Source organism: Pleurodeles waltl, unplaced genomic scaffold (assembly GCF_031143425.1).
Source record: "Pleurodeles waltl isolate 20211129_DDA unplaced genomic scaffold, aPleWal1.hap1.20221129 scaffold_65, whole genome shotgun sequence".
NCBI lineage: Eukaryota > Metazoa > Chordata > Amphibia > Caudata > Salamandridae > Pleurodeles > Pleurodeles waltl.
In genome coordinates, this window is record NW_027150363.1 from 63,011 (window position 1) to 76,259 (window position 13,249).

Here is a 13,249-nt window from a genome sequence, read left to right on the forward strand (position 1 = left end):
CGGACTTGTGTGGGTGTCTGAATTTTGGCGGATTCCGAGATGTGTGTCACAAAGGTTGTGGCGGAATTCCGCGGCGGTGTATTGGCGGTCTTCTGCACGGCGGTAAGCGGCTTTTACCGCCAATGTTGAAATGACCCCCTTAGTCTTATCCATAATATTATTCTGAGCCCATCACATAATCCTACTGGATGTATGATACAGCATACCAATAGTCTTGAATTGATAGGTCCTTAAGTTAACTAAGAACACAAGTCCCTCAAGAATGCCCCATGCTGCCAAAATATCTGAGGGAGTGATAGTCTGTCCTAGAATTATACTCCATTAATCCGCATGAAGAGAGCTATCATTTACCTGGTATTGACAAAAACTATGGTATACACTGCTAATTAAAAACTCCCACTGGGCATTTAAAAAACATGAATGTACAGCAGAGTGGACAGGTAAAGTTGTTAGCTTACAGCCCACCAAAAAGTAGTCCCAGATCTGTAATTAAGAAAGAAATGAGAAGGGATCTCAAACTGAGTTTGCAAGTCCTGAACTGTACAGAAGCCGCAGCAATCATAAATATGTCCTAAACAAGAGACTCTGAGGCTTGATCAGCCCTTACAGATACTATCTTGAAAGATTGCAGGGAGCATTGGGTTATCCCACAGTGGCTGGAGAGCATGTTGATCAACAGTTTTGCTGATTATTTTCTAGGAGGGTCAGTAGCTCTATTGAGTTCAGCGTGCAAGACACAATTGAAACCCCCTCCCTTCAAAATAATGGATTGCATTAGAAATTGGTAGCAACTCATTGAAGGTCACCAACAAATGTGGGTTGTCATAATTAGGGCTGTAAGTAGAAATCATGGCCATTCACCTGCCTCAGTCCCTCACAGTGCTATCACATAGGTGCCATCTTGAGCAAAAAGGATGTCCACCACCCACACAATCCACCCCTTTTCAGCCCCTTGAGAGCTGAAAGAAGAGATGACCCTTGTGTCTCTAAACATATGCTAGCAGACTCATGGAGAGATGAACTCATACCTTTTTAAATAGACTAAATCACTACATTCTGTCTGGATTTTCCAAGTCAATTGTGTAAGTTTGGATTTACTAACCCCATGTGACCTGCTCATGCACAATTGCCCACTGTAGTACTTTCCTCAGTAGCTCAGCCCTTACATCATAAAACAACATATCCTTTCTCCACCAGTTTCCCTAATATGTTGCTTCTCCCTCTCCCACACTGTAAACCCAACTAACAGGGAATACCACACTTGCTCCTCTATTCAAGCAAACATACAACAGTCATATATAGAGTCAAGCCCAATATTCATGCAAAGGGTAGTGGTGGCCATATCTACATAGGAAGCAGTACCCCCAAAGCACTTTAATTTTCTGCCCAAACTACATAACCCAAAGACCGTGTAATCAGTTTCAATAGGCATTTGCACAGCACATCTTATAGCAAAGGAAACAGCATAAACTTCACATTGACTTTGTCGCTACAGTGAGCCTAAGAATATGTGCGAGCAACAGTTGAAGTCAGAGTCTAAACAGGATACATTGCAAAGATTCTAGAGCGTTTGTGTGTACAATAAAGGCAAGAACCCATCTTTTTTCTATGTCAGCCAAAACAAATGTAAAATGAAATTGAGAACCAAAACATTCCAGGATCAATTATTCATTATTCTACAGCACAGAGTGCTCCACAGCTGCCCCGCCATCTCCTACCTTAACTGAGTGGGAGCCAAGACAGATTTTCAGCACCTTCATTGCCTATTATGGGTCGGTAAATATATGGGCTTTCTCCGCCATATTTATTCTGGGATGAGCACGATACATCATGCTGTATGATGTATTCAGAGCTTGAAGTATCTTGAAGTATCTTTCTGATGGGTAAAAACATTTTTGTAGCCTCCTGCATGTGAAGGGTGGAATCTGGATATAGGGAAATACGTAAAGCAATGTCACAGACTCTGTAATTGAGCACCCTGGAAATAATCGGTCAAGGGTGGGACTAGGAAATAGGACTTGGACCATGGATGGGGCATCCTCTCTACCACAAATGAAGTTGACAAAATATCACAAACAACTCCCACTTTTCTAATTTTATTTCACATTCATCTGATCTCGAAGTCTTCATTTATGCCTTTTTTGTTTTAGTTCTAAAGTAGTGTGCTAGACTCGGGCACATCACTTTGTTGTTTTTGTTCCTAATGAATGTTCTCCTTTTGGTGGTGTATACAAGTGTTTCGATTGAGGCCACTTAATATTTTTCTAAGTGTTGTTTGTTGTACAGCTCTCCTAAATTGATCTAAGGTTACCTACTTAATTTGTAACCTCAGATTTAAATTCCTCCATATTAACAGAGCACTTTAGAATTCTCAGCTGTCCAGTGTGCTTGTTTATGTATATGTATTATGTATTTATACTTGATTGACATACTGATATTATGTAATTTTCTAAACAGTGGAGGACTCCATGAGTAAGCCTCACAGACCCCAGGGTCCGCAAGCCCCAAGTTAAGAACTGCTGTGGTGGGTCAGCACTCACTCAAACATTCAACCAGCCGGGCAGATAACATGAACACTTCTTCTTAAAGATTCTCTCCTATACTTAATGCGCTTGTCCTTAATGGCTCACAAACAGTATCATACATAAAGTCTTCACTCACCAGTGGAGTTTGAAAACTCTCCCTCTGCACATGTCACACAGTCAAAGCAGCAGATGGGCTTCCCTTCTATGGGAGCCTTCCGGTATCCCGGGGGGCAGCTCTTACTGCAGACAGAGGGGGGAGTCTGTGAAGAAGAGATGAGGAGGAAAGATTAGTTTTAGGAAGTGACAAGAGAATTGTAAAAGGCTGAAACTTCTTAGAAGAGACAAATATGGTCATGGAAACAATGATGGGTACCCACAGTTCAGACAGATAGGCTGCTAATGTAGGTGATATTCTGGTGTTGTGGCTGTTTAAAGCAGAGTAGTAGACTCAGACCGAGCATGACAATGACAGCTTTGTCACCCTGGAGAAGCCTATGCACAGGAACACAGATTCTTGGTTGTGGGGGGGGGGTCAAACTTAACTTTAAAGTGTAGATCAGTAGAGGGTCATATCTATAAAGGAAGCCATTTGTAACATCAGTTTATTGTGCTGTAACAATTGCTCTATTTCAGTTAAGAATGTGTGTGCCACGACAGGACTGCACACGCTCTTCATTCACGCAACAACATAGAGAGCTCAAAGCTCTTTTTCTGGTGCCCCTGACCGTCTTTAGGGATGATGTACCCACCGCCTATCCCCATTAGAGGTATTCAGTGATCAACTATCAAAATGCTATCCAGACAAAGGCACATTTCCCCATACAGTAGATGGGCTACACTTCAATTCAGGTAAAATACAAACATTTCTCAAATGCTAAATGATGTTGAAATAATCATTACAAACATACATTAACTAGTAATCAGTTTAAGGTCAGAAATGAAAAAGGATTTAAAAAGTTTCTTTTTTTTGTACATATAATGCAGCTTTTGTAGTATTGGTTTTCATTGTGAACCAGTGTACATAAATGTGAATATTGAAACTGTATGCAAAATATTCCTACTGCATCAATCATCTACTCCTTGGGGCAAACATTTTCTAAAACACTTTGGGGCAAGAAAGGTAACAAAGAATAAGCTGTTAAATTATTCTCAGCCAAATGCAATCGCTTTTGGTCCCATTCCAGTTCATCGATCGTTTCACACCCTGATACTATTCTAGACAGAGACCAGCCATATGCAAATCAGACTGTAATGACTCCATTAAGAGCCATCCATCCAGGGGCATCTCCTTTGCAATGACGAAGGAGCATCGCCCCCCTGGCTAACAACCAGCATCTAAAAAATAAAACAATATTTTACTATCATTTTATTTTTCAGCTGCTGGCTTAGCATGTGCAGAGAGGGGTGGGGCTGGGTCATGGGAGGGAGGAGGAGGAGGAGTGGAGTGGAGTGACGAAGAGCCGTTGTCAGTTTGCCCGGACATCTTAGGCTGGCCAAACTGACATGCACACTTAGGTTTCTCCAACCTGGCTGTGTAACACAGCTGGGTTGGAGAACTGCACAGACCAAGCCACTCAGACCAATCCTGGTGCTGCTCTCATGCTAGGTATGGCATGAGAGCAGCAACAGGATTGTTTGGGAAGCCTGTGCTTGTGTCCCAGGGACTGCTGGGACACCATCAGGAGAGGAAGAGGAGTGTTTTTTAAAATTATTATTTTAATTACACCCCTCCCTTGAGATTTGCGACAGCCACCACTGCATCCATCCCTATCTGCCAGGTCTCCCCTAAACAGAAACACAAGCAATACAGATCAGTTTGGGTCTACTTAGACCTCTTTTTTTGTTTTAGCTGCAGAAATCTGGCCGGGTGAGCATGGCGTCCATTATCTTAAAAAACACATAGACACTATCTGGTCTCTGTCCAGAGAATAGGTGAAAAATAATGCACTGTTATGCACCCCAAGGGATTGCTAATGGCTGCATTCATTGAATAATTTCTTCCATCACCTTAGTTGTTGCAGCAGCTGCAACTGGGGAAGTCTATAATAAAAAAAAACATTACAACATTCGATCTAGAATTTAATTAAGGCTACAACCTTAACAGCTCAAGGTTTCTGGTAAAGGACCATCTGCCAAAAAAGTAGTGGATGTACTAATGGTAGAATTTCTTTTGATTTAGTCTTGCATCAATCAGCTGTAAAACTTGAGTGATATACTTGCTGGGTGAACCGGATATTTTACGATAAATCGTAGTATAAATTCTGAAACAAGGCAGTACAAAATCTGCCACTGTACATAAAAAACTTTAAGTCTACCTTATGGGAGGTTGTTGTAAGGACTCGTTTTATAACATACATAAAAAATGTATCACTTTAGGCTAAAATACTTTGGAGGCAAAATTCAATGTCCTGAGAAAGTAGACTTCATGAAACATGGCAAAATGTGTATTTATGTTACGGCTTGTGCAGGTATGTAGGAAGTAAACTTTTCAAACTGACCTGATTATGATTGAACTCCAGAGAGTGCCAGCTGATCAAGCTTTTGTTGATGAAAAGTTGATGACCAGGGGGAGCCAATGGGTCTAAAGTGCCAACTTGGGTATCTCTGGTGGTTCCATTAGGATAGATAACCCAGTTTACTATGTCATACTGGGCTGGTGCATCACCTTTGTCATCAAATATAAAATCTACTCCAGAAGGTGTCTTAAAATGAATCTTCTGAAGGAATCTGTTCAGCTATTCAAATACAGAATAGATGCAAAAAACGTATTGCTAAATATATTACTATCGCTCAATAATCTTCACAAAGTACATGCATTGTTGTTATAAATCTAAACATTAAATTCTAACCATAAATTATCCTGAGAGCCTTATTCCATAACAACGATAAACAGTTCAAGTAAACAAGGGTAATTGCGTCAATAGTCTTTCAGGATAGGTATATTGTTGTTTTTTTTTTAATATAATGGTGCCTGATTCACAAAGGTAAACTCAGACTTTTGGTCTAAGTCTTGAACAAAAATCTAAGTTTATGACTTTTCAGTATTCAGTAAGTTACGAGTAGTATCTTTACATCAGTACTCTGGCGAATTTTCCACACTTGTGATGGATTATGCGCACTCAGGCAGATAATCCACGGAGTGCAGATTTTCCGCACTCGGGTGGATTATCCGCATTCGGGGAGGATCATCCGCACTCGGGGGAGCATTCGCACTCGGACCAGAAACATTATAAGTGCACACATACCTACACACTATTAATACCATCTGCAACTTTGCACCAAAAAGCAGATAAAAGCACCACACATTCAAGGTTCTGTGTTTTCCACAACTACAATGTGCCTGTCTGCTGAAGACATGTTACCTTTCAGGAGAAAGTAAAATTACACAGAGGAGGAGACCACCATGAGCCTTAAGTGTATAGTGAGGAACTACAAAAGACTGCATGGTCTCCCCCCGAAAGGAGCAGTACTTCACGAAAGGCAGCCATATGGCAGCAGTTGCTAATGGCTGTCACGGTTACGTATTGCGCTGGACTTCTCACCTCTGGATTTCGGATTGGCGAATACACCAAGTCTTCTACAGGTCCTGGATACCCCCAGATAAGGGCGACCCCTTCTAGTAGCCACGGTGCCGCTTGACAGGCTACGCCAAAGCAGACCGTACCTTCCAGAAGGAGTCCCAGAGGGGAAAAAAACCAACACTGGGGAAAAAACCTCTAACAGGAACTCCTGAAGGAAAACAAGAAAAAACAGGACTTTACAACAGGAAACAAAAATAGGCAATCTCCAGGGTAAAAGGCAGGAAAAAAGGAACAGGCAAAAATATCCCAAGGCAAAAGCAGTAACAAAGAACAGGCAAAAATCTCCCAAGGCAAAAAAGAAGGAATAAAGAACAGGCAAAAATCTCCCAAGGCAAAAAAGCAGGAACAAAGAACAGGAGCGACCAGCACAACCAGAAGGAAGTGTTTGCAACGCAAGGAGGAACAAGACTGACTGACTTATATACTGAGAAAAGGGAAGTGACATCACAGGAAAAGGAAGTAACACCATCTTGGATTAGGAAAAGCCCATAGACCAGTATAGGAAAAAGAAAGTAGTATAAAAGAAAAACAGAGCATGCTGGGAAAAAAACACAAAGAAGACAAGATGGACACAACATGGATAGAGACAGGCAAAAGGACCAACAAAACCCACCACCTACAACAAAAGAAGAAAAAAGGGTTACAAGTAAGTGTAGCGCGACCACGAGCGAAATATATGCTTCCCAGAAAGCATAGTCAAAAAACGCGGGGGAACGGCGCTCCGAATATCGGTAGCGCGTTCCACCCGCGAGGACAGAAAGAGATGCCGTGGCAGAGCGCGGCGTTACAGTAGGTCCCCTTCCCGAGGCACCAGGTTTGTCAGGATGATTGTCGAAAAACAGGCGAACCAAAAGGGGAGCATGGACGGAGGAAGCATCCTCCCAAGAACAGTCACTGAGGGGGTATCCTTTCCAATGGACCCAAAACTGTAGTTTGCGTCGAAAAATTCTGGAATCACAGATCTCCTGGACTTCATACTCAGGCTGTCCGTTGATAGAAAGAGGAGGTGGACGTTGGAACTGGTGATGGTAAGGATCAGGAACAAAGGGTTTTAACTGGGACACATGGAAAACAGGATGAACCCTCCAGGTATGAGGTAAGCGGAGACGAACAACTACAGGATTCAGGATGTGCGAAATTCGAAAAGGCACATAAAAACGTGGTTTGAACTTATTGGTGGAAAACCGGGATGGTAGATATCTAGAAGAAAGCCATACCTTGTGGCCCACTTGATACAAAGATGCGGCTTGCCGATAACGATCCGCCTTTCGCTTCATAGCTTGTTTCGAAGCTAGGAGAGTTGTGTGAAGTAGGCCCTGGATTCGACGGATCTGTCGTGAAAAAGAAGTGACTGCAGGCACAGAAGAGGATGTTTGAGAAACAGTAGTGAAAGTCCTCGGATGAAATCCATAAGTACAGTAAAAGGGTGTGGTCTTGGTCGCACTATGTATTGTGTTGTTATAGGAGAACTCGGCAAGAGCAAGATATTCCGTCCAATTGCTTTGTGTGGCATTACAGTAACATCTCAGATACTGCTGAAGTTCTTGATTCACTCGTTCAGTTTGTCCATTCGTTTGTGGATGGAAACCCGAGGATAAAGAAATCTCAATGTTAAAGAAGGCACAAAAGGCTCTCCAGAAACGTGATACATATTGAGGCCCTCTGCCGGAAATGACCTCTTGAGGAAGACCATGGAAGCGAAAAATATCCAGTAGAAAAATGCGACTCATTTCTGGGGCCGTTGGTAGTTTCTTCAAGGCTGAAAAATGGGCCATCTTGGTGAATGAATCTACAGTCACCATGATTACTTGATTACCAGAAGAGGTAGGTAGAGAGCATATGAAATCCGTGGGTAGAGTACACCAAGGAGCGGAAGGAACCGGTAAAGGTCTTAATAAACCTGCCACCTTAGTTCGGGGTGTCTTAGTCTGGGCACAGACTGGGCATGCTGACATATAGGTTTAAGTGTCTGTCTTTAGCGAAGGCCACCAAAAAGATCGCTGAAGCAGCTCCTGGGTCTTCCTGATACCTCGATGACCGACTATAGGAGAATCATGGCACATTTGCAGAGCTTCTGTCTGCACTTTCTTGGTAGGTAGGAAAAGAGCATGTTGATGATAGAAGTAGTTGTCCTTCTTCAGCAAAAAAGGAGTCACTCTATCCCATTCTGAAGCAGACAGAAACTGGTACTCGGATTGAATGCGTTCTTGAAAAGATTGAGTAGCTCCGATGATTCTGCAAGACTCAATAAGATGTGGAGAGGAGTTCTGGGCTATGTCAGGATATCTGCGGGATAAGGCATCTGCCACTAAATTCTGGGAACCAGGTATGTACGTGATCACGAAATCGTGCTGGCTAAAGAAGAAAGCCCATCGAGCCTGACGACTGTTGCGACACTGAAAGCTCCGAAGACACTGGAGGTTACGGTGATCAGTCCTAGCTTCAAACGACTCTCTGGAACCCATCAGGAAATGCATCCATTCCTTACAAGCTACTTTGAGAGTGAGTAGTTCTTGTTCCAGTACAGATTAATTTCGTTTAGCCTCAGATAGGATATGAGACAGATAAAAGATAGGATGTTCCAATCCATCATTGTCTTGATTCTGCAGCAGAACTGCTCCAATAGCTCTGTCTTAGGCATCAGTCACAACGATAAATTTCTTGGTATTGTCAGGATGACGCAACACGGGTGCTTGGGTAAAGGCTGTCTTTAATTCTTAAAACGCGCGTTCAGCCTCCTTGGTCCAAATGAAACCCTTCTTCAGGTTCTCTTTCTTAATTGTTTGTGTTATGAAACTTTGTAGGTGGGCAAAGTTCTGAATAAACTGACGATAAAAGTTTGATAAAACAAGAAAACATTGTGTTTCTTTAATGGACGTTGGAGAAGGCCAATCTAATATGGCACTGACCTTGTCAGGATCCATGGATATTCTGTGTTGATTAATACAAAACCTGAGATACCTTACTTCAGATTTATGGAACTCACACTTCTCAGGTTTACAAAACAATTTGTTTTTCTTGAGTCTTTCCAGGACTTGCAGGACATGATCTACATGGTACTCAGGATCACGGGAATATATCAATATATCATCCACATAAATGACTACATATTGATTGAGTACATCAGAGAACACTGAATCCATAAATCGTTGAAAAACAGAAGGGGCGTTGGTCAGTCCAAAGGGCATAACATGGAACTCATAGTGCCCAAAAGGGGTACGGAAAGCTGTCGTCCATTCATCTCCTTCCTTGAGCCGAAGGAGATGATAGGCACCCCGTAAGTCTAATTTGGTAAATATCTTGGCTCCTTGAATGGCATCCAATATATTTCTGATTAAAGGCAGTGGATATCGATCCTTAATCGTTATTCTGTTGAGTTCACGAAAGTCCACACAAGGACGCAGATCCTTAGTCTTCTTTGGGACAAAGAAGAGAGGAGCTCTAGCGGGGGATGTGGAAGGAGCAATCAAACCGTTGTGTGAGTTGTCGTCTAAATATTCCCTTAGCACCTTGTTTTCTTGGTCTGTCAGAGAATACATTCGACCGAAGGGGACGACTTCATCAGGAATTAAAGGAATAGCACAGTCATGACTGCGATGAGGTGGCAAAATAGGATTACTAGGTTTCTGAAAAATCCTGATATATTCCTGTTAACAATCTGGAACCCCCTGGATAATATTGATAGAGTTAGTGTTATCCTTAGTTGACTGATAGGACCTCTTTGGAGTCCAATAAGAAGTAGTGGAATAACAATTCTGTTGACAAAATGAAGACGTTAGGGATATAGTTTGTGTTTCCCAATTGATATAGGGGTTGTGTCGGGCTAACCAGGGAATTCCCAAAATCATGATGTGATTTGGTGAGGCTATGAGATCAAAGGCAACATGTTCTTGATGCCCCCTAAATGTCAAACAAAGAGTAGGAGTTGAGGCCACCACAGTTCCTGAGGTTAACGGAGAGCCAACCACTGTGTGAACCTGCTCAGGAGTTTCTTTAGGAATGCGCGGAATTCCTTGACTCGTAGCCCAGGTCTCATCCAGATAGAGTCCACTGAACTTTGTAACTTGACCGAAAAGATAAACAGGGTGGACATGCTTTCTTTGGAGGAACATATTGATGGTACTTCAGCTCCTCCCGTCTCCTTCCTCCTTACAGGGGACGGGAGCTGGCGTTTCCTGCGGGCCTTGAGGGACGTACCTGACAACTACTGATCAGGTGGCCAGCCTTACCACAGTATAGGCAAAGTCCCCTTCATCGTCGTTCCTCCCTTTCTGACTCCGTCAATGGCCCACGAACCAGATCTAGCTGCATGTGTTCTTCATGGGGAGGTGGAGAGGCTTCAGATGGACTATCTTCCGTTCACTGACTGCTAGCACGGAAGGAACCGGACTGGTATGGAACTCTAGTTCTACGTCTTTCCATCTTGCGCTCTCGAAGTCTATACTCAATGTTCATAGATTGATCCATTAATTCCTTCAAAGAACAAGCTGGAGAAGAGTGTACAAGCTCATCTTTAATTTCTTCATGCATGCCTCGGCGGAAAAGGGTTACGAAGGTGCGTTCTACCCAGGAGGTTTCAGCTGCCAGCTGTTTGAAGCGGGTTATATACTGCAGTACATCCTGATTACCCTGCTGAATGTCACATAAGGCTTCTTCAGCTGCTGCTTCTACCCCAGGTCTCTCAAACATTTTTTGGAAAACAGTCAGGAAAGTGGAATAGTTAGCCAGGACTGGGTCATCTGCAGAAACCAGAGGAGTCGCCCAAGCAAGCGCTGGACCAGACAAGGCGCTGATCAGATAGCCCACCTTAGCCTTATCAAAAAGAAAACTGGAGTGGACGAAAGGCAAAGAAAACTGTCAGGGCATCCCAAAATTCCTTCATCTTTAAAGGATCTCCGGAATATCGAGGAATAGTAGCAGATACGGGTGGTATGTCCATTGATCGGGAAGACAAGACCTGTTGTAGCGCAGTGTTCTCTGCCCATAACTGTTGTAACTCTTGGGCTTGTTGTTGGACAGTCTGTAACATGGCTTGAGTATTTTCTGATGCCTCTCCCTGTGGATCTTCCATGGCGCTCTCGCAACGCAGAATCTTTTGCCGTTGCAATCTGTTATGTATTGCGCTGGAATTCTCACCTCTGAATTTTGGATTGGCGAATACACCAAGTCTTCTACAGGTCCTGGATACTCTCAGATAAGGGCGACCCCTTCTAGTAGCCACGGTGCCGCTTGACAGGCTATGCCAAAGCAGACCGTACCTTCCAGAAGGAGTCCCAGAGGGAAAAAAACCCAACACTGGGGAAAAAACCTCTAACAGGAACTCCTGAAGGAAAACAAGAAAAAACAGGACTTGACAACAGGAAACAAAAATAGGCAATCTCCAGGGAAAAAGGCAGGAAAAAAGGAACAGGCAAAAATATCCCAAGGCAAAAGCAGGAACAAAGACCAGGCAAATATCTCCCAAGGCAAAAGCAGGAACAAAGAACAGGCAAAAATCTCCCAAGGCAAAAAAGCAGGAACAAAGAACAGGAGCGAACAGCACAACCGGAAGGAAGTGTTTGCAACGCAAGGAGGAACAAGACTGACTGACTTATAGACTGAGAAAAGGGAAGTGACATCACAGGAAAAGGAAGTAACACCATCTTGGATTGGGAAAAGGCCATAGACCAGTATAGGAAAAAGAAAGTAGTATAAAAGAAAAACAGAGCATGCTGGGACAAAAACACGAAGAAGACAAGATGGACACAACATGGATAGAGACAGGCAAAAGGACCAACAAAACCGACCACCAACAACAAAAGAAGATAAAAGGGCTACAAGTAAGTGTAGCGCGACCGGGAGCGAAATATATGCTTCCCAGAAAGCATAGTCAAAAAACACGGGGAACGGCGCTCCGAATATTGGTAGCGCATTCCACCTGCGAGGACAGAAAGAGACGCCGCGTCAGAGCGCGGCGTTACAGTCACTGCACTGGGGGAGGATATACAGACTGTCACTGATATTAAAAAGAAGGGGAAGGATGAGAAGATGAGGGCGAAGGAGAAATACAGCAGGATAGAAGTGTTCAGAGCACTTCCAGGTGGATTAACTAAACCCCGCTTCCAACCCACCCCACTTGAGAAGGATGTGCTCTCCGCCATAGACCCTCACCTGATCCATGGCTGCCTGTGAGTAATGTCCTCAATGTGGTGCCAGGTAATATGTAATGATCTCACAAAATATAAGAATGGCGCACACATATATATGTTACATGGGCTATCAATTGTACTGTATTCACAAACCCCTAAACTATGATGTAAACATGAGCTAAGGTGCATAATCTAATTAGATATGCAATATAAATGTGGTATGTGGCAGATCTAAATAAAATAATTATTTGATTATCAAATTTAATGTACACAGCACAAATTGTAGTCTGTACCAAATTCACAATCATATATAAAAAGTACAAAAAAGCTAGAATAGTTTAACAAATGACTTAATGGCGCACTCTGTATTATGAAAATTTAACAAATTACACAATTGAATCCAAAAAAACAATTTATCCCTGAACAGTCATATTTATGAAAGCAAAATCAATCAATTGTGTGAACGGAATTCAGCCAATCTAATAACTTGCGCAGAAAATTTTTCATCCAACAGTGGAATTGCTTGCAAAGTTCAACCAAGTTCAGCTGACACGTGTTTCGTCCTATGAGAGACTTTATCAAGGCTTTTTACTCAAGATAAGAATCCGCAATTTCTTTTAAAGTCACTAAAAGTCTGTAAAAGTTAACCTCCATTTGGTATATCAAATCTTGTATAGGCGTCTAAAGTCACAAGGTAATTTGTGTGTACCAGGTGTTGTTCATGTATCCAAAGTGCTAGGCATCTCAGTGTCTTGTCCAAAGGAATCCCGACCGACCCATACTCCTTCGATACCGGCATCAAGCAACCCCAATAATATGTAAAGATACTAACACTGACACTAACTGATTAATGGCTGTGATACTTTTCAAATGTGGCCATGAATGTTGTCCTAAGTATGTGCAATTTGCATAGTGAGTCAGTGTAGGAAAGTAGCCTCTTTCTAGCCTTGTTACCCCCACTTATGGCCTGTTTGTGAGTATATGTCTGAGTGTTTTTACTGTCTCACTGGGATCC